Genomic DNA, 22,766 nt, shown 5'->3' with positions numbered 1-22,766 from the left:
ACTTTATAGGGTTGCTTTTTGTATTTGTTTTTTGAGACAGGGTCTTTCTATGTATCTCAGGCTGACCTCAAACTCACAGTGGTCCTCCTGCCTAAGGTTCGGGAGTGCTGGGATTACAGGTGTGTGCCACCACACCCACTTTCTTTCTTTGTTTTCATTTTGTTTTTTGAGACAGGATCTCGAGGTTGTCTTAAGGTTTAAAAATGAAAAAATGTTTATGAAAGCATCTATTATAATGATGGCCCATAGTAGGCACTTGCTTCAGATTTATTTGATGGGTGAATCTGTTAAAATGAAGCTATGAAACAAAAAACTATTAAGGGAAGAAAATATTAATAATGGACAGCACATATATAAGTATTCATTGAACTAAGTTTTAATCTGTAGTCCATTCCAAATAAGTATTTACTGAACTAAGTTGATATAGATACCATGCTGATCTGACTGGGTGAAAATGTGATTTGCTTATTCTAACATTCTTTTATTCTTCTCTACATAGTCACTGGTACAAAATCTACTTATGGCTTCATAACCATGAGCTTAAAACAAAAGTACTTCTAATCAGATTTGGCAAGAAGGAGAAAAACAGAGTGAGGTAAGTGTGAGGCTATAGTGCTAAAAAACAGGGATGGCAGTACTCAGTCATGAGTCACACAGACACCAAGCAGCACACAGTTAGAGATAATTCACAGGTAAACACTGCACAAGCTATTATGTCATCCCTCCTCTGCCCTTTATTCATCAATCATGTTGCCTGGACTCTGATGCAACCCAGCAAGAATGTCTGATTTACAGAAAGCAGAAAGCATCTCAGAACACACACACACTCATCAGAGAAAGCAGTATGAACCCAAACTGACATTTCTGATATTTTCTATTGTTTAAAACATCCTCTAGAGGGTTAAGTCTTATAGTTGGGATGGACTATAGATTAATCCATCTGGTCTGGTGATCGAAAGGACTAGACTTCGTCATTTTGGCCAAGTAACATAAGGCTTATCAGTCCTTTTACCACATCCGTACAATTAGATGATCTAAGTACCTCTTGGCTTTACATTTTTATCATTAAAAATTTAGGCCAACAAAATGATACAATGCAGAACAAGCATTAAGACAAACAAGTTAAGCACAAAATCAGCTTTATTTTTTTCAGCTACCTAGTCACTAAATTTTAGGCTACTCCCAATTTACTTTGAATTATGAGGAAATGTGTACCTCTGTAAAAGTCTTGTGAAAATAAGTTTTTTAAAAAAATGGCAGGTTTTTTTTTCTTTAAATAAAAATTAAAAAAAAAATAATGTCAGGTATGAACTGGTTGTTTCAGGACATGTGAATGTTTACATGAGATTGTAGGAATATTCTAGACTAAACCATACAAACTTAAAGGTAAAAAATAACTAACCAGGCTTTATAAGGTATTACCTATTTTCTGTAAGGACAGCATTTTGAACAAGAAGTGGCTTAAAATTCATAGCTTAAAATATACTCTAACCCCAACTTGAAAACAAGTGCAGGGCGAGCCTTTGCATGATTAACCAAAAAGATAACAGCTTATGAATACACAAGCCAGGAACTCATTGGAGACATAGGCCTTATATAGCAACAAGGATGCATCCATCCCAGACGAACTCTTGTCATTTTTCCATCTGCAGTGGCACAGTACCTTTCCAGAAGTGGGTAAACAGTCAGACACCTATTGCTGAAAGATTTGCAATGGACTCTCCAGAAAGGAGCATTTCAGACAAAACATGAGATTGGGGGAAAATAAATAAACTCAGTGAGAAGAAAGACAAATGCATCATGGTGCTTTCCTCACAGCTAACACAATGTGGGGTCCCCTACCTTGCATGCTGAGCAACTGGGAGGAGAAGTGTTACTCCACTGCACCTGGAGCATTATTCAACAAGGTGCCCAGCCCTTCTATTGTTCAGCCAAATGATTTATGAAGGTTGGCAGCAAAGACAGGACAGACTGGTTTAAATTCAAATGCATCAACCTGTAGGTATTCTGAAAACTTTGGCTACATCTGCAATAAGCACTGTTCCTCCTTGGAGAGCACAGGAAAGAAAAGGAGAAGATGTGACTTGCCTGACAAGAAGACAGGACCCAACTAGATGGGACATGCCTCCCTAATCCCTCCCCACACCTTACTTACTAGTGCTTTGGCTGAAGTTCATTCTGCCAACAGTAATCAGATGTGTAGCCTTAGAGATATAAAACCCCAGAAGTATCAGTCTCATATACTAGGCTCATTTGGTTTGCTCTGATTGATTATTACTGGTATAATCCTTTTGATTAATTAGGGCAGGAGTCAGGCAACTTTCTTCCTAAAAGCCCAGATATAAGGTGTTTTAGAGTCTGTGGCTCCATGGCCTCTGTTGTAACTACTCACATCTACTATTGTAGCACAGAAGCAGTTATAGGAAATGTGTAAATGAAAGAGCATAGTGTCTTCCAATAAAATTTTGTTTACAAAAACAGATGGAGGGTTGGATTAGGTCACCTGGCATTGTATGTTTGTACAGAGTATGATAAAGTGACAGGGTATCAAGGTACTACCAAATTTATCACCACTAACACAATTTAAATCTAAGCCCTGACTTAGGAGGAAAACTAACTTCTAACATAACTAACTTTTTAAAATAGTAGATACAATAAAACTCTATTTTTAGGAAGAATGTGTGTGTGCCTGTGTGTGCATGTACATGCATGCACATGTGCATATATGTGGATGAATTATAGGGTAATTCAAAAGGGAGTCAATATTTTGTAACAGTGAACCTTCAAAAACTAGGTTATCTTATGAAAATATGATTTGCATTAAATCATTGAACTTTTCTTATCCTTGCCCAGGGCTAGTACAGGCTTTGAACACACGTTTACATACAACACAATAATATACCTTTGGAAGCATTTAATTCTTTTTTAAAAAAACTGTATATATATATATATATATTTTTTTTTTTTTCTGTGTACTTTAACACTAAACTGTAAAAAATGGCTACACCTGGGGAATGCAAGTAGGACTTTCACTTTTAGCCAGTACTGAGTTTTATTTTTCTTTTATAAAGAAATAGTAGAGCTAGCCTATCTTTAACACTACAATTTATCATTATTTCTTGACCCGAACCATCCACTGAGGGTATTCTCTGACACTTTTCTAAGTATGGCTCTTCTTCTTTTAGACTTTCACCTGCTTTTCCTCAGCCTTCATTCAGTCTAGCCCCAGTTACAGTTGTAGATTATTCCTAGACCTACAACTGACTTTTCCTCAACAGTAGCTGCCAATAAATAGTACATGATACTCCTAATCTAGTATAAGGAGATATAATAAACAAAAAAACAAACACAAAGTTATATTCAAGTGATAGAAAATCTTCTGAGAGACAAGGTAAGAGAGAGGGCCCCTCTGGCCAACCTTTTTTCTATTAAAAGCAAGGTCACAGAATGATATGAATTGAGAAGGTGATTAATAGGCAGATACATGAAGGGTAAGAAAGTGGTCATGGGAAGCAAATTCCGGGCTGAGTGAAATGTATTTTCAATTCTGTTTGTATATTAGAATTAATAGGAGCACTTAGGTAAAATACTGATACATGGGCCCATTTGCAGGCCAATAACGCCCTGGAAGTAGAGTCTGGTATTTTTTCTTTCTTTTTTAAGTCTGAGAACCATTGTTCTAGAATCTAGAGACAATTTATATCAGCATGAATGGAGTTTTTCAAAGAATAGAAAGAAATGGACCATGTGTGAAACTGAACTTTAAAATTTTAGCATGGTGTGCATGTTTTGTTTTGAACTAGCAGATCAACTGGGTGCATTGTCGGGAGATGCAATGAAGCCCTGGGGATTCTCTCCTTACCACTGAGCAACAGAGCACAGAAACAACACAGATCTTTTAATTGGGACCTTTTGCCTGAGCCTCTGGCAAATTGTAAAGCAAATGAACCATCAAGTGACAGCCTTCTTTGATGTGTTTAGCAAAGGGCTGACTGAAAAAGCTAAGCCTTGAATATCCCCCTGAAGTCTAACAGATTGTCTGAACCACAGACAGCAGTTCCCAAAGCGAGGATTTAACCTACACAGGGTAAATATATGCATGTTCCCATATTCATATCCTTACTCACCCATCTCTAAATAAAGTTGGTAATAGAAAGCAAAGAAGGCAAAGACTATCAGAATTTGTGATAAAGTTTTAACTAGTTTTAGACAGTTGTTCCAATTTTCACTTATCAGCATTCTTGCTGCATCCATCTGTCCATCCAAACATCCATCCATGCAGACATCCAACACAGAGATACTATGATAGCACAGCTACTCCGTACTTTCTCCTATGGTAAGGAGATGTACATGGATCCCGTTTCAGTGGGAGAGAAATACTGCTGACTATCCTAAGACAATGTGATATGCACTATTTGCTACACAGCACCCCCTTCTTACATTGTTATTTTTTATACTTTGTATTGTTTTCTAGGGTATGGAATTTATCAGATTTCATACAATTTCTTAAACACATTTTTCTCAACTAGAAGTCCTTATAAATCAAGTACTAACTTATTCTGTATCTTCAGTACTAAATAAAATTCATGGGATAATGGTGTTCAACAACTGTAAACTGAATCAGATCTATCTATCTATCTATCTATCTATCTATCTATCTATCTATCTCAGAAGTATTCATACAAAGCTGAGTCTTAAAATATGAGAAAAAAATATCACAGTGGAGGTTTTATTAGACGTGTGCTTGGATTTTGTCCCAAAGACAGTGGAGAGCTACTGAAATTTCTTAAGCAGGGGGAAAGATGGTGTGATAGGATCTGGTTTGAGAATCATCTCTCTGGAGGCATTGTGGAAAGTGAATATGAGCGTGAATTAGGAAGACATTTGGGGGCAGAGGCTGTGCTATTGCAGTTGCTGGCAAAGATGGATTCAAAGCAATTTCGGATGTTGAATTAACTGGCCACATGTGGCTGGCTGGACTTCAAAGCGTGTGTTTTGTATACTCATTTCATTTCCGAGTTCATCTGTTCTTCTGGTGCTTATTTCTTCTTTGTTCGAATTCCTTCCTTTAATATTACTTTGAGAGAAATTATTCTGTCCTGTCCTATTGTATGTATTATTGAGCTAACTAAATTTTTATGAAATAAGATGGGGAAATATACATACTATTCAGTTAGATACAGTGGATGAGGAAGAGAGAAGTTTTGGCTTGCTGCAAGGGTGACAGGATAGCAATGGGGCCATTAGCCAAACCACGGGCTAGTACAGAACAAGGCTGCTTTGGGGAAAGATAATGAGTTCCATTTGGGCATTCAAGAGGAGCTGGCTAAAAATCAGCTGGAAATAATGACTGGAGCTCAGAAAGTGTGAGACACAGGTTCAGGAACTGGTGATATATACACCTTACTGCTGAGGCCAATGTTGTGTTATGAAACTAGTTGTCCACAACAAATGAATAAATACCTGAATGATGCTCTGATACGTAGATTTTCTTGATTTCCATAGTTTAAACATGCTAACCTTGGTTAACTTTAAGGTACTAATATGTTGGTCACTGCACACAGAGTTGAAAAGAGATGTAAACAACTGGATCTCAGGAGCTGATTCCAACAACATAATGCTAGCTGAATCCAAGGATGGATAAAATTATCCATGGATAGGTGAAGAGAAAAAGGCTGAGACTAAAACCTCATGAAGTATGGACATTAGTGAGATGGAAAGGATATGGGTCAGCAAGGGAGGCTACAGAAAGAATAAACAAAAACAAAAACCCAAACACTGATGCGAATAGGAGGAAAGCAGGAGCAAAAGGGACCACAGGGAGGAAATAAGGTAAAGCAGCCTATGGTGTAAAAAGTTGTTGAAAGGTAAAGTAAGGTAAAAGTGCCCAGGTGTGACTGTGAGATGTCCTCAGGGCAGCGGTGAGTGGTGGGAGTGCAAGTGCGAGCACAGAGTGAATAGGAGGTGGACAAGGAAGCTCACTGTACTGAAAGGAAGGAAGGGGAAGGAGGTCCAGGGAGGTTGAGATATTTAGGACTGATTTATCCATTATATAAATATGAATTACTGTATGGAATACAGTAACTTTTCAGATAGAACAAGATCATGTTTACTCTTTCAATAGTACACTGTGATTCTGGATTTTCACCCAAGACTTTTACTTTCTAGCTAGAACCTAGAATGAGCCTTCTGAAAAATTTTCTTCAACTTCACGCTGACTCCTGATGTGGAAATCTGTAATCCATATTTTACAAGGTTTTTTTTTTTGGGGGGGGGTAACCGGGGATTGAACTCACCACCTAGCGTTTGCCAGGCAGGCACTTATGCCACTGAGCTAAATCCCCAGCCCTTATAATCCATATTTTAAAATGGATTATCTTCAGAATAAATTATGTATTTTTATTTATTTAATTAATTTTTTTGGGACAAGGTCCCACTATGTAGTACATGATGGCCTCGAACTCACAGCAATCTTCCTGCCTTAGCTTCCTTAGTGCCAGGATTACAGACATGCACAATCATGCCTGGTAAGAATACAATATATTTTAATAAGGTTTGTGTAATAAAAGTGTGACTTATGAGTTTGATATTTAAAGGAAATCAAGATTCTATTACATCATGCTATCCTTACCTTCTCAAAAATATCTTCTAGTTTCATAGTTCCATGTACTAAGCTCTTAACTATTAACAAATCTACTCTATTACCTATTCTAGTGGAGGTAACAATAAGGATAAGTGAAATACAGTGTTATTTTTCTTCCTCCTTGGAAGTACTAATGTTTCCCTGCTGTCTCCCTGTCATCTACCCTAAGAACCACTGGTGAAGTCTGGAAAGTCTGACCACAGCCTAACCCTAACTGTAATTAGTACTTAAATCATCACTATTGGAACACATAATATTCACCTAATAAATATTCGTTAATTTGATTTGTAATGAGAGGAAGCATAATCAGGGTTTAGGTAAACATTCACTGCTCAACTTGTTAAGTCCCCAGCACTTAGCAAATACCTGAGGAAATGAGGATATTAATGTATGGAATGGGAACAAATGGGGGAAGAGATCAATGTTAAATTCTGATCCCCAAGTAACATTGTTTAGTGGTGAGTTGTGGCTGCTTGTTCAAGTCCTGAAAGGAAACCAAAAGTGTATCTTTCCCTGTCTTTGCCTTTTTTCTTCTCCTGACTGTTTTTGTGAAACTGATCTGAGTAAGTAAAAGTTTATTACCACTTTCTATTCTACCACAGCAATGTCTAACTTGTAATATTAACATAACACTAGCATACTGCATATTAAAATAAGAATAAAACCTTCTGTTTTGTACCTTACGTATTCTTCTGTGGAAAAACATATTGATGGATACTTCGTAACATTTGTTCTGACTTTAGCCCCTGAACCCTCAAAAATGTTGCATTAAAGAGACAGCCTAGCTGACAGAAGCTCTGAAATGAAGGAAAAGGAGGACAAAGGTAACAAGCTCATAGTTTTGATCAAGGAATGGAGTTGAGAATTGGAGTCAATTGGGAAACCACCCAGACAGAAATGCTACAGTTCTGGGGCACCAGAAAATGTGAGAGACAAGATAACCAGATTCTTAGATGGGGAATAAAGCTATTTGAGTCTTGGAGCTTTTCTTTTCTTTGCCCCCTCTGCCATCGAACCACTGCCAACAAGCCATCACCACCACCACCATTACTTTTTTTTTTTTGGTCTTTTTGAGAAAGCATTTCTCTGTGAGCTCACTTTGTAGCCTAGGCTGGTCTCAGACTCGCAGATCCTCCTGCCTCAGCCTCCTGAGTGCTGGGATTACAGGCGTGAGCCACCACACTTGGCTTACATTTATTTTTCATTTTATTTCCTATTTTAGGGTAGAGGGATTGAACTCACAATCTTACACTTGCCAGGCAGGCGCAGTGCCACTGAGCTATATGCCCAGCCAACACATTTATTGCTTTGAATTCTAGGCCAGGAATTCATGAAAAACTAGAGTATAATTTAGAACTAAAGCATTTAAGGCAGGATTCAGAATATCTGATTGCTAATTTCCATCCATTTACTTTGTGAGTTTAGGAGTCATGAGCCTCTGATAAATTTACACTTACTTTATATAAAAGTACTAACATATATGAAAGTACTCATAGTGACACTGAATCACTAGACAAATGTCAAGGTTGATCTACTTGTAGTATTAGAAAAAACCGTTGATGAAAATTATTCCTCATTTTTCCCTTGCAATTCATGAAAAAAAAATACTTGCCCTAAAGGAATAAACACAGATATATCATATTTTTAACAATTACACACAGAAATTTGGAAACATAGACAGTCCTTTTTTGGGTAGATGTCTGAAGCAAGTTTCAAGGTAGAAGAGGCCACGAGAATAAAGGCATTGATTTAAAACTAAAATTATGAAGTAGAACTGGCCACTCAAACAGCATACTAATAGTACAAGTTTAAGTGTCATCATAACAAATTTTCCTATAAAAATTTTAATGGTAATCAAGACAATTTCATTTTCCCATCTTTAGAGGAAGCAGGTAGAAAAAGTTAGTTTTTTTTGTGTCATTTAGCTGCAATCAGAATTGAAATTTTAAAATGCAATTGCACTTTAGAAATAGAACTAAAATACGCAATAGATTTTTTTTAATTTTTAATTTTTATTTTTTTGGTATTGGGGATCAAACTCATGACCTCACGCTTGCCAGGCAGATGCTTGTGCTGCTGAGTTAAATTCTCAGCCGCAATAGCTCTTTAAATGTAACATTTATTAATAAGAGAAATTCAGAAAATTCAAGAAAATTTCACTTTTTTTAAAAAAAGGACATTTTCAATTAAAATGAAAGATTCTCATAATAATTTTAGTTTTGTTTATTATAGAATAAAAATGTTGAAATGGAATGATTTTTCTGAAGCGTGGGTATCAATGAGCAATGAAGTTATAGCTCATCCTTCTTGCATTCTGGTGTGCCAGATTTTTAAAATATTTTAATTGGTTAGAAAAAATCACTATTCTTCAAAAAGAGAAATAATGCCTTGCAAGAATACTACTATCAATACTTTCGAGAATTCAGTAGGAAGAGAGTATGCTCTTTTTTTAGAACTATATGTATTACTTCTTGTGAGATCAAGTTAATGAAATGTTTACTGCTAAAATGTTTTTTTTTTTTTGGTACTGGGGATCAAACTCATGACCTTGCGCTTGTCAGGCAGGTGCTTATGGCACTGAGCTAAACCCCCAGCCTTTAAAGTGTTATTTTTACGTCAACAAAAATGCTTTTGCATGGCATATGCATGCAATTTAAAATGAAATTTGAAAATACTTTTTAATTTTTGTTACATGCATCAATGAAGAAAATAACAGCAGACTCAGAGTTCTCAGTTAGCACTCAGAGTTGTGCTAAAATAATTTTAACTTTCTGTTCATCTTAATAGAACTTTTAATAGCATCAGATGTGTCATTCTATTTTAATAAGATTAAGGCCTGAGAGTTCAAGTTCCTTACCTGAAATTTCTTACAACTAAATATTTCTTTGTATAGTCTCCCAATATTTCTCATCATCCTTATTACATGAGAATTTCTTTCCCTCCCTGCTATAGATATTTTGGACAGGATAACCGATGTAGAGGATTTTCCTGTGAATTCTAAGTTATTTAGTAGCACCTTCGGCTTCTATTCACCAGAGTACATAACATCTTTCAAACACACTTGTGAGAATAAAAAACATCTCCAGGTATTCAAATGTCCCTGTGGAACCCAGAATATCCCAGCCTAGAACCACTCAACAAGAGGAAAAGGCATTCTTTCCCTACTACTTGAGTTCTTGAGTCTATTCTCATCAGTGCTTCCATTTAATCTTAGTCATTTCCCTCTCTTTTGCTTCTCTTCTCTCTCTCCCATCTGTAACTCTTTTTGACAAAATAACATCTTAGTTCTTCCCATTTAAAAAAGTACAAATACACTAACCAGAAACTCTCATTAAGTCCTGTAGCTCCTCTAACTATATTGTCTGCTTTGTTTTCTTTTTTAAAAAACGTATTTTATTTCAAAGAGAAAAAAAAATTCAAAACATATCAATCAGGGTACTTTGTTTTCTTTCACAATAAACTTTTAGAAAGATTAGTCCTCATGGGTACTTCTCACACTGTTGTTAAAAATAATATATACAGAAGGGACATCAGAAAGGACAGGAAAATACCAATGAGTGGGTCCTGTTTACTGTATGATGGTGATATAACTTTTATTTTTTAATTGTTCAAACCACACCAAACGTACATACCTTCTTATTTTACAATGATACACTTTTATGGCTATGAAGGGCCATATATTTAACTTAGTAAGTGGTAGGGAAAGCACCTAATCCCGGGATACAACATACTCACTTTATATACATCATTTAATACAACATCTACTAACTAGCCTATTGATAAAAGTTGTCTTTATATTCATAATTTCAGTATATTTGAGACATCTGATTATTTGAAAACTGAAAATGATTTATATGTTCGATTTATCCTATAAAACTTTTAAAAGTACATGAAATAAATTTTAATATTTCATATTGATTAATTGGTCTGTGAATATATTTCTTGCTGTTCATGAATACTTTATATATTATGAAGTTCTACTAGTATCAATGTATTGTGATACAAATATGTTCTACAGTCATACTGTCTTTATCTTCCAGTGTGCATTATAGATATATTAGCAGGATTTTTAAAAGGATCCTTGGAATAAACTTTTCCTGAGATTGTAAGAGGAAGGTTGAAGAAAAATTTTACACTTTATTTAGAAAGTATGGTTTGGCTAGCTTATGTTATTGAGACATTGTCTTACTAGACTATCAATTTCATTTTTTCAACCATTTAAAAAAATAAACTATGAGCCCTTAGGATGATTTTTCACTCTATTTTCTCTCTATTTCAATTAATTCATGAGCTTTACATTTGATAGTCTGTTTTATAAAGAAAAAGACATGCTGAATATGTAATTTCTCCCTTCTTCCCATCTTGGCACCCTTTAAGTATTTATATTTAATAAAAGTTACAGGGTGCCCAATAAATCTTTAATTCTCAGAATAATTCCTCAGTTTACTTGGCCTTCGAATTTCATTAGTCCAAGTTCCTTTTAACTATGATAATTTTTTTGTTACTATCCCTCTTAAAATGTGGCACTCATATCTAAATACATTATTTGAAAGTGCACAGAACTATGTTTTGGCAACATGGAATATACTCAAATACTGTATTAGCTGAATATGATCTTTGATTTTTATCACATGCTTATCTTACTCTCTTAGGCAGAATTCTAAGTGAAGAAGGAAGGAAGGAAAGAAAGGAGGAAAGGAGAGAGGAAAGGAAGAAGGAAGTAAAGAAAAAGAAGAGAGAGAAAGAAAAAGACAAAAAGAAAAGGAAAGAAAAAAAGAGACAGAAAAAGAGTTTCTATTCTTACTGTACAGCTCTAATGTGGTCAGTTGCTTCCTCCCACAGTAGTTAAAGTAATGGCCCGAGAGGAGACAGAGTATTTGGCAAAGGTGTCCATTCTTTCTAAAGAGCTCTTGTAGAAGGAAACAGAAGGTAAAGATCCTCTAAGGGGAGGTTTGTTGAGGACTGGCCATGTTAGAAACTTATCAGGAAGTCAATGCCAGTAACAGAATTGCATGAATCTTTAGAGTTCACAAAAGAGTTAACCAGGGCTCATGAGTTAATGCAGATTAACCAGTGCCTCCTGTTTCTACGCTATCATTATCTATCAGTTATAAATGGTTTAATCCTAAAAATGTATTATGCAGTTTTCATTCTTGAATATTGATTACATGTGCAGAAGACAAAATAAAACCTTTGATTTGGAGTGACAGGACACTACATAATAAATGAATTGCTACTAATAAAATTATACTCAAAGAATACATCTTTGAGTTTCCAACAATCACATTTCAATTTCATTGAAAAAGTAAAATACTGAAAACTTGATTAAGCCAATTTCTGATGTACTTCCAGATGTATGGACCAATTATTTTCTATCTGAACACATTCTTTTATCCTGCACTTTACATGTGAGTGCGCACGCACGCACGCATGAACATACACACACCCTTTTTCATGCTGATTAACATATTACAAAAAGTAAGAAATTAGCCCACACAACAAAGCAATAAAAATGTATTAGGTAACTGATTCATATCATGTAATATAAGCTTTTTCCCTCTGTTGGCTTTCTTCCAGCCTGTTTTCTGACCAAATCTGTACTCTTACTTGCTTTGGCAAGTTACTCTACATTCCGAAATTATTTCATCAGATGATCTATTCTCTTTTGTTTTCGTCCTGATTTTAACTTCTCTTGGCAACTAAGTTGAGTCATATAGAATACTGGTTTGAATGGGTAGGAAAGGAGATTCTAGGTAAATAATATGGTGCTTCAATTTCTCTTCACCAGTGTTGAGGATATTTTTCTTGCTTATTTTACCAAATCAGGGAAGCTAGAAAACACTGCCCCAGAGAAATTCTTTTCAAACTCTAGTGAAGGCAAATGAAACAGATATGTCTATTATTATATATAATATTTCTAATGTACACAGAACAATGATTTAATTCATACTAAAGCAGCAGATATAAGCACATAGTGAACATTAGGGCACTTCAAAAGAAATTACCCTATACATTCTCTCATAATGAAAGGAAAAACAAGAAAAATCACTTTTTAAAACATTGTTCTTTTGAAATTGCCTAGCTCTGTAAGTGCTTCATGGCTTTGTAATAACTTTCTTAACCTCTGTAACCATGAGAATGTAACCAAACATGCAGGATGCCTGATTGTATCACTGCACTAAACTTTATGAACTGATGATCACGAATCTACGTAACTTTGTAACTGATGATCTCATCCTGCCAGATAATCAGAAGAACTGCCAGGCTGTACTGTCTTGCTTTTGTACTTTCTGCTCTAACATGATATAAAAGCCCTAGACCACCAAAGATTGGGGCTTCATATTCTGGGAATGATCCCGATCAGTGCCCATCAATTTAAATAAATTTGTTTCTAAATTCTGGGTGTCGTTTCAGTGTTTCTGCTTGCTGTTGCAATAACAGTGTGTTATTTTGATGTGAAAGACTAAAAAACATGCTTAACACAGATGTCTTCATCTGTAAGCCCAAATTACATGGATTTATTTATTTTTTATTGCTCATAAATAACCATTTCATAGGGTTAGGCTGTTTAATTGTCATCAAATTTTATAAGCACATTTCTGAAAAATGAGAAAGGATCATTTTATGACTATATATGGCATTAAGAGACGAGTAAATGAATGGTAGTCTGGTTATTTCCACGAGTAAACACTTCAATGACTCAAAATAGTTTTAAAAATTAGCTGAATGAAATTTTGTACATCTTTTGTAAATAATCTCTCTTAAATTGGTGAATGGGAAATGTATAAGCATGATAGACATAAAAAAGATATGGTGTGAAGAAATGAAAATATGGACAGGGATTTAGCTCAGTGGCACAAGCACCTGCCTGGCAAGTGGGAGTAGTGAGTTCAATTCCTGGTGAAAGAAAGAAAGAAAGAAAGAAAGAAAGAAAGAAAGAAAGAAAGAAAGGAGGAAGGATGGAAGGAAGGAAGGAAGGAAGGAAGGAAGGAAGGAAGGAAGAAAGAAAGAAGAAAGAAAGAAAGAAAGAAAAGAAAGAAAGGAAACATGTATACTTGTACATAATATTACTAAAGAATATATACTGAAGCACACATAGATATATATACCATTTTTCTACACTGCTTTAGTTTCTTAAACTCATGATCACATTACATTTATAGAAACTACAAAAGAACCATCACAATAGATGAAAATTCAATTTATGTGTATTTGTATGTGACTAAAAGAATATACTGTAGTGGTCATAAAAATATAGAAATCACTATGTTTGGCTTTGTAACATCCACTCATGTACTTTTATTAATATTTATATGTGCTAATGTGTGATTAAACACTGATGTGCATTTCTACCCTTTTGGTTACAGACCAGAAAATAGACGAGCAATTTGAAATTAGGCAGAATTGTTTTAAAACTCAATTCCAATTAAAGTGCACAATGTTGTACAAGTTATCTAAATTTTTCACTTGTAAAATGGGAGTTAGTAAATCCATAAAGTAGTATTTAATACTGATTGTGTATCATTGTGGGTGCTGGGGATATGCATGAGAGTGGCTGGGGAAACAGAACACAAGACAAGGAACTAATATAGCAACGTACTGAAAGCTGTGAATGATAAAAGGTGCCACAGAAGACTGAGGAAAGGAGGGCATGTGGACGCTTCTTAAATAATTTTCACTGAAAATGCGACATTTCAGCTTAGTAATAGGATTAGGCTGGAGTTTTCCAGAGCACAAGGAACAAGGTTAGTTTGAGGCAGCAGAAGCAGCATGGCCAAATGCATGGAGGTGTGAAAGTTAATCAAGTGTCAAAGGACAATAAGCCTACATACCAGCAGAGTGCTTATCACTCTCAGCAACAATGCATCAGGCAGTGCCCTGACTGTGGGGAGTACTGCAACCCCACATAAGTGCCAAAGGTCATTGTTCCCCAAACCTTGGGGCCATCTTTGCCCCTTTCTCATGTGCAAACCCAGAATCTTTTCATTCTATTTTAGCAAAGTTCACATCTTCATTATACCTCACTTGATTAAATAGATCCCAAATGTCCAGCAAACATGATACCGAGCCAGTGGTGAAAGGATTCAACTATCCAGTTGAACCTAGGATGATATAAAAGTAAGAAGCACTGGTTTGGGTGGCTCCCAGCTTGTTGCACTGCTGCACAGCTGGAGACTGGGACATGTTACTTTCTCTGGCTCTTTCTAAACCAGTCACTCTTATAACATAATGTAGAAAGCATAAAAATGAGCACTTGTCAAGTGCCAGTCAGAATGCAAGTCTGAAATACATGGTACCATTTAAGTCTCATGTCAAAAATTGTACTGCTCTACTGAATGCCCTGTAAATATCTAATCCACAATTCTAAAACATAAAATGTACTAAAACCAGTAATTTTTCGTAAGTTTATTTAAAAACTCATTTTCAAAAAACCCAAACTGAATGCATTTAAGCGTATGAATGTTTTTTCTCATTTATCATAAATTCCCATATGGTTTGTTATAGAAATACATATGTATAAATTATGACACCCTGTCTCAGATTTTGTGGGTAAGTTACCTAACATACTATACAATATTGTATTTCCAAAAACAGAAAAGTTCTGTATTTCAAAACATCCAATGCAACACTTTAGAGCTTACCAATAAGCAAACTGGGACATAGAGGTTAAGTAACTTGTCCAAACTTACACAATTAAGATTTATTAGACCCAGGTATTAAACCTAGACACTTTGGAACTAGTTCCAAGACTCTTAATCATTTAACTAAACTTTCTTGAAGTGTCAATAAACCCTAACTACCTCCAAAGGTAGTGTGTCTCAATTTATTACCCTTCGTATACAAAATGCTTCAATTGAATTGGGCTTCTTACTGCTTCAAAAGACTTACTGTTTTCCAACTTTTTTTTTTTTTTTTTAAAGTTATGGAGCCTTTGCGGTGAACTACATCCAAACCAGCAACCCTCCGACCTTTTTCTTTTTTTCTTGAATTTTGAGATACGGTTTTGCTCAGTTGTTAAAATGCTAATCCTGAGTTTGATCTTTTGAACATCATGCCTCAGCCTCTCAGTGGACCAGGATTATAAATACTGTTGTACCATCATCTCCAGTGTACTGATTTCTTAGTGAACTTTTTGCTTAGAATTTTTTTCTGCAATGTTTTAATAACTAACCCATCTTTTAAGGCTCCGTAAACACCTCCACATTCATAACAATTTTCTGATTTCCTCAACCACAAACTAGTTCTATCTTATCCCACACAGCACTTCATACATCTTTGTAGGGCACTATACATGTTTAACCTCATATCAATGATTTGAGAACTAATCTTGTCTCCCAATTAAATCACAGTCTCTTCCTGGGTTGGAAGAGCCCATATCCATTTCTCTTTGTATCCTCATACCACAGCAGTGCTGTGAATATCATTACAGTTCTACAAATGTTGTCACCCAAAATAAAAGGCTGAAAATATTTCAATTAATGATTTTTGTATTGGTGTACAGAGATAATGTTTAGCATTAATGTGGCGATAGGTGTAATTTTTTTCCTTTTCATTTCAAGTATAATTCTTATTTTAAAAAAGAATTTTATTTTGTTTCATGAGACTAAACCTTAGGAGGGAGGGGGATGGAAAAGAAAAGTAAACCATTTTACTTATGAACAGCCAGACTCAAGTTCTGCTGGTTCATCAATCTTGAAATTTAGTTCCCACAGAGATATTACATTATTAGAAAAGTGAAGATAGCATAACATTTTAGAATCTTTTTATTATGATAAATTTGGTAAACTTTGAGTCATATATCCAAACCAAATACACTTTTTATCTTTTTAGTGTTGCCCAAAAGAAGGTCATAAATAAAGAATATAATTAGAATTTTAAGTAGAATCTTGTTTTTCAAAATATTAAGCATTTTCTATGAAATGACTGGATTTGAAATTTTTAATTTTTATTTTGTTTCCATGAGGGAATTACTGAAGATGATATTTCACTTTTGTGTACCACTTTTGGTCTATAAATACTATGTGCTTTACTACAAACTTCTAATATTTTCCATGGATAAATTATAAAAGAATGTTTTCTTCTGAAATGTCCATTTCTCACTTTATGTAAAGGATGATTATAGGTGGAATTATGAGCAATTTTAAAACAGAATAGTAATCTATCATCAGCTGCCATAGTTTGCACATGAAAAATTTGACCTATTGTATACTTATAAATGACTGGTTTGGATTAGATCATAAACCAGAGTAAGTTAACTTGTCGCTGAAGGAGCTTACCTAAGAGTCCTCATCTTAGCAGTGTCACTAAGATGAAAGAGTCTATTTTGTTACTTTCTTGAAAAATGAGCAACTTAAGTAAGCTTGATTAAGGTATTATATTATTTGTTCTACACATTCAGAGTTTCTGGGATAAAATATAATTTTTTAAAATTTATTTGTTGGAGACATTAAAGAATTTTATTCATCTTAGGTGCATTATCTCAAAAAAAATTCCTTCTACTTGAGGATCCTGGTAGGGGTGAAGATGAGCAGAAGTGGGTAGAATTTAGTGCCTACTTTGAGGAAGGCACTTCACTGGACCTACACAGCATCAGCTTAGATGCTCAGCAGAGACACTGGAACACTCATTATTGGTTATAATTAATTACTTTGTTCTTATCTCATGAGCTTGTCTAAACAAACTTACTAGTATGGTATTTCCTGGTTCTGCACATTCTAAAAGGTCAAATAACACACCATTGTTTACAGACTTAGGAAGCAGTGGAGATAAAGACAGGTGTGGCTGGTACCAGAGCCCATATCACCAGTGATGAAAAGAAAAATGAAGTATTCATTTTTTGTCTCTTTGAAGCTCACCTCACCCACTCTTTATTAGTTCATTTTGCCCCCTGAGATCTAAGTTATTATCTTTAGTTAAATAAAACTGAATGACTTAATTATATATCATAAAATGATAAGTCTTTTCTCTCAAAATCTTGGTTTTTAGTCTTGATTTGTGACTTGTTTAACCAGTTGAGTGATAGCCTCAAAGTCAACAAAGTGAAAAACTGGCTTTACTGAAGTTACAAGGAAATATCTCGTTTTATGAGTCCTTCTAAAACCTTCAGGTCTAAATCATAATAAATCAACTTATACTTAAAAGTATAAACTGTATATTCTGGCACTTAATTCCACTAAAATAAAATGACAAGTTCTTAGGTGATAAACTGTCCTCTCCATATTATCCAATGGAAATATTCATATTGTTCAATACCTATTAACAGTTAGAAGGATTAAGCTTAACTTTCAAATTAAAAGATAATTAAAATGGAGTACATCTCCAATTGGTCTCTGAAAAATATTCAGAGAGAAGCTTTGTGATCTTAAAGTTGGAAGGAACATGGTACATAATTTCAGTTTTCCTTTTATCATAAAGAAATTCAGCCAGCTATGCTACTTGCAAATATAGACTACAGGAAAGTATGTGATAAGATAAAATAGAAAAGTAAGCAAGATCTTTTAAAAGTTATCAGTTACATGTCATCTAATAAGAAGAGCTAAAATTTAGAGTAACTGTCTCCTATTCCCTTTAATAGCAGGCCAACAAAAGCGGTATTTAACAAATGACATGATACCTGCATCCCACTACTTTCTGTCTTAATTACTGCTTGCCAAGTAGGAGGCAGAGACATAGAAATAATAATTTCCTCCAAGGTCTCCTGATAAGTTGTACAGCCCTATTTCTTATCAAAGCAGGTTAATTCCAGATGTTGCAGTCTCTTGATAAGAAATGTCCTCTACCCTCAGTGCCCGTCAAGTGAGGTAGGTGAAACTGCAATCCTCTTACGTGTATGATAACCTGAGATAAATGTTGTTAAAGGAATGAATGTGGTTCTCAAGTCAAAATTAAAGTCTCATTCACACATGGTTTGTGCTTCCCCACCCCACTCCTGAACTTCTTCCACCTGATGATGAGTATACTCTTCCTCATCCAACTGAAATCTAGCATGTTCCTGGTTTCTTTGTAGGAGTTCACCAGTAGACAATCAGTAAAGAAAATTCTAAATATTGTACATGCAGAGTCTCAAGACCTTAAAAAAAGCAAAAAACATACAGTAAATGACAAGATATTCTGTGGAGGGGAAAGGAATCAAAATAGGAGAAAGGTAGACTATGTAAGAGATGGTAATAAAAGTCAGGACAATAAAGTCAGAAGCTCTGTTCTTGCAGGCTTTTTTTACATGCTATAAATGCAAAGATTATAGTTTCTTCTATCGTCAGTCACTGAAAGATTTTAAAAGCAAACTGCCAAAGCAGATTATAGATAAATGTCATTGATGGTGCAATTCAAGGGGGAAAAAAATCTAGAGGTAAAGCAACAAGTTAGGAAGCGGTTGCCGTTGTCTACATGAAAAGAATAGAGCTTGACAATTCTCCTGGATGTGTGATTGCAGAGCAAGGGATATATTCACATGACATTTAACAACAAAAATTGGCAGGTCTAGGTGTCTGAGAATGTGGGATGCTGAAGCCACTAACTGAGATTGCCATCCAAGGAAAGAAATCATATTGCAAGGAGAGATATAGAGTCTTCTTTTGTATTGGAGTGTGACATGTCTGTAAAATCACTACAGAATACAAGTAAAAAAATAAGATAAAATAAAAAGACTTGTATAGAATACAAGTCAGAAAATAGGTTGCTTAGGAACATGCAACTGAAAATATGTAGCCTCTCTTAACCTCTCTGAGCCTCACTCCCAAAATTGCCATGTCCCCACATCAGAAATGGCCATAAAATGTCCATTCCCTGATCTAAGTTGGCAACACAATATAGAGACATCTATATTGGATGGACTGTGGCTTCAGACAAGATTGTTTTGTGAAGATCTGACCTTGTGGAAATCACTGGAGTGTCTGTAGTCTAGGATACACTCTTCAGCTGCTAAAAGCAGCACTTTATCAGCACTATTACTCCCACAAAAGGCAGCAGAGGACTTTCCTAATGTGAATAAATGAATAGCACATTGGGGACTCTGGATTTAGGTCATCCTAAAAAGCCATCTATAGTCTTTTGGTAGGCCTTACATAGATAGTTGTATGTAGACCTAGTTTCTGGGTTTAGTATATATGTGTATATATGGTCTTGATTGTAAATGTGAGCTAACAGTATAATTAGCATCACACTGATAAGGAGTATATTCAAAAATGGATAAAATCATAAAATGGTATTAGTAAATATCACTAATATAGTCTAACTGAGCAGTAACTGAATCAGTGAGAATGCTACTGTGAGGCACCCAGTTCTGAGTGACTTCACTATTCGCACAGACAACCCATCCAAGAGTCCACAAATTCTCACCTTGTGCAACACTTCATGATCACTCATATTCAAGACCCACATCTTGGAATTAGTCATCAAATGGGGCTGCTTCTCCTTCAGTATCCAAAGATGACAACAATCTCTGATTCTTTCCAGTCTTCCCATGACTTCACTCTGATTAGCTGTGCTCTTTAACCCTAAGAAAATCAGAGTTCCTTGAACTCTCTCCTGGCCTCATTGCTTTACTCCACTGAGATACCAAACTTATCATCACAATATTTCTCAAATATCTTCAACTACATTGAACCTGTCCTTTTCCTTTACTTGTTTAACAAAACCCCAATACAAGATGAATTCAAAGGTACACTTTTTTTATATTCCTGTGAATCCGTTTAGCATAGTTATAAAAAACAAAATAAATAGAAGCAAAAACAAACAGAACAGCACTCTTACTGGTGTCACTATAAGTCTGCAGTCATCAATCTCAAGTAGGCCATCAACTCTGCTCAATCTTCTATTTATTCTTGTTTAGCTTACTCTTGCTTGACTCAACACCATTTTTAAAGCATTATCATACACAAGGCCACAACAAGAACTACAGTACAAAAACTTCTCACTACATGACATTATTTCTTTTTACTTCAGTGAGACAAATATACATTCTTTTCCTTTTCTTGGATACTTCTGCACCTATCCTTACATACTTTATTTCAGTTCAGATGATAAGGTATCCTTCCTCCAGTAAAGTCCTACCCTCCAGACATGGCCCAAATCTTCTTTCATCCCTTTAAGGACCATACTCCATCAATTATTTCATTTATTTTGAAATCTTCAACATCTCACTGCCTATTTACTCTTAAATTCAGAACCTTATTTAAATCTTCAATACAATTATGTCATTCATGCTGCCATGGTTTTTGTTATTTTGCTTCTTGAAACTTGGGTGCGCCCTGGAAACCAACACTTTTCTTCTCTTTCTTGTCTTACTTGAAAGACAGGTCCGTGTTCAGTATTTCAACTTCTTTTTTCTTTCTTCACCATTTCTATTTATCAATAAGAAGCTACAATCTTCCTCCTGTCCTGGCCATTACACTGGATCTTCTGTGATGAGATCATCAAGAACTCATTTAATGCCCTTATTTTTGTTTTCTTTACAATTCCCTTAAATATTACTCTTTTATTTACCTCTTAAATATCTGTATTTTTTGCAGTTCTGTCCTTGCTGCTTTGCTCATTCAATACATTCTTGCTTGTCAAGTTCTTTTTCTTATTGATTTTTAAACACCACTGATATTGGGTGACACGCAAATCTATTTCCAGCCCTGATTCTGTCCCATTTCTTGTCATGTTATTTACTTTACTTAAGCCTCCAAGGACTTAAATCCAAAACATAACTTGTTCAGTTATTTTTCCCCCCACAATATTTGTAGATGACCCATTTCATACTATTATTCAGGAGGAACAAGATAGTAAAAGAAAACTGCTATCCTAAATTCTGTTATAATTTAGGCTACAATAAAAGCAAATTTTCTGTAGTCTGCATGTTGTTTTGTTAATTAGTAGGGACATATGAACAGGCTAATTTCCCTTCTAGAAGTCTCATGCTATCTATACAAAGCTTTCCCTAAGTTCCCAAGCAAGAATAGCAGCTCTTGACTACTGCATTTACTAGAATATGCTAAAACTATTGCTTTGCACATATTTCCCACCAAATCTTCAGAGGAAAGATTATGTCTCTCCAATGAACAGCATATGAACAGCAAGAACATACTCTAAGAGTCCTGTGCTTCAATCCATTGCCAGACCTCATCCAAGTTTTTCAAAGAATCATTCTTAGAGTATGAAGAGAGTCTAAGTTTTATCCTTTCCTTTTTTGGTTGTTTATTGCCCATCCCTCATTCTCTTTCTTATTATTTCCTTCTCACGACATAAACAAAACAGAAAGCAATGGTTCCCACACAGTCTTTCAGTCCTCCACCTATGTAGATCTGGGGCAGCACTCCCATCTATTTCCGGTGAGGCTTTCAATCAAGGGCGCTCAGACCTCCCAGCATGAGTTAGTTAGGTTCAAGTAAATAACTGTCATCCAAGTACAGCCTGCTCCACTAAGTTCATTCTCTTCAGTTACATATTGTTCTGGTGGCTCATATAACTACATAGAGATCTTGCACTCCAAACATTTTTTTGTATCTGACCGGTCACATTTATTAGGTGTTTTCTGACTTAGTTCCCAAACTATTCTAATGGGACCCTGCATAATAGCAATCATTATAGAGAAAAAGAAATCTGCTAGATTGAGTTATATAGCCACCAGAAAAGTTCACAATTATCTGGAAGAGATGAGCCTTTAGATTAAGACCAAGAGGAAGTAAATAATACAATAGAGGCAGAAGTAAAAGGAAGAGAATAAAGCCAATAATGTGTTTCCCACATGAAAAAAGAGGCATATTAAGGTGTTATACCTAATCACTGACACGTTTAGATTTTAGGGGAGGAACATAGCACATAATTATTGAACAACTCATTAAAGGCTAATTGTATATTAGGCCTGGGGACAGAAAGATGAAAAGCAGTGTTAATGATCATAATCTGTTAAGATAGTAGTTTTTAACAGCTAGTAGATATGTACACGTTGAAGACAGAAAGGAAAACACTTCAAAGTCAATATACTTGTATTTTTATCATTTTTAATGTTCATCTAAATAGGCAGCACAGTCTAGGATGAACATTTGTAATCTTCTGGTGAGCATATTTCATTGGCATAAAGACCAGTTTCCTCCTTCCCACTTATTGGCTTACAATCATAAGATCCAGTAGTATGTAG

General features: G+C 35.2%; 2 protein-coding genes across 7 annotated transcripts in view; one reads left to right on the top strand and one right to left on the bottom strand.

The window, feature by feature from the left end:
• Positions 1–22,766, bottom strand: part of Cmss1 (cms1 ribosomal small subunit homolog) — a 341,586-nt gene that overhangs the window by 175,023 nt on the left and 143,797 nt on the right. The gene's annotated exons all lie outside the window — the stretch shown is intronic.
• Filip1l (filamin A interacting protein 1 like) overlaps positions 1–22,766 on the top strand; it is a 243,707-nt gene that overhangs the window by 105,440 nt on the left and 115,501 nt on the right. The window contains exon 1 of one of the 5 annotated variants that reach the window (XM_013151729.3): positions 521–595. The exons of the other annotated variants lie outside the window; for them this stretch is intronic. The gene's annotated coding sequence lies outside the window, so the exon portion shown is untranslated. Of the gene's footprint in view, positions 1–520; positions 596–22,766 lie in introns of those variants that run through there. 5 annotated transcript variants of the gene reach the window in all.

This window comes from Cavia porcellus, unplaced genomic scaffold (assembly GCF_034190915.1).
Source record: "Cavia porcellus strain 051 isolate PalLab524CR breed Dunkin Hartley unplaced genomic scaffold, mCavPor4.1 scaffold_15, whole genome shotgun sequence".
NCBI classification, from domain to species: domain Eukaryota; kingdom Metazoa; phylum Chordata; class Mammalia; order Rodentia; family Caviidae; genus Cavia; species Cavia porcellus.
Note: the sequence above shows the minus strand (reverse complement) of the source record. Positions and strands in the feature narration are given on the sequence as shown.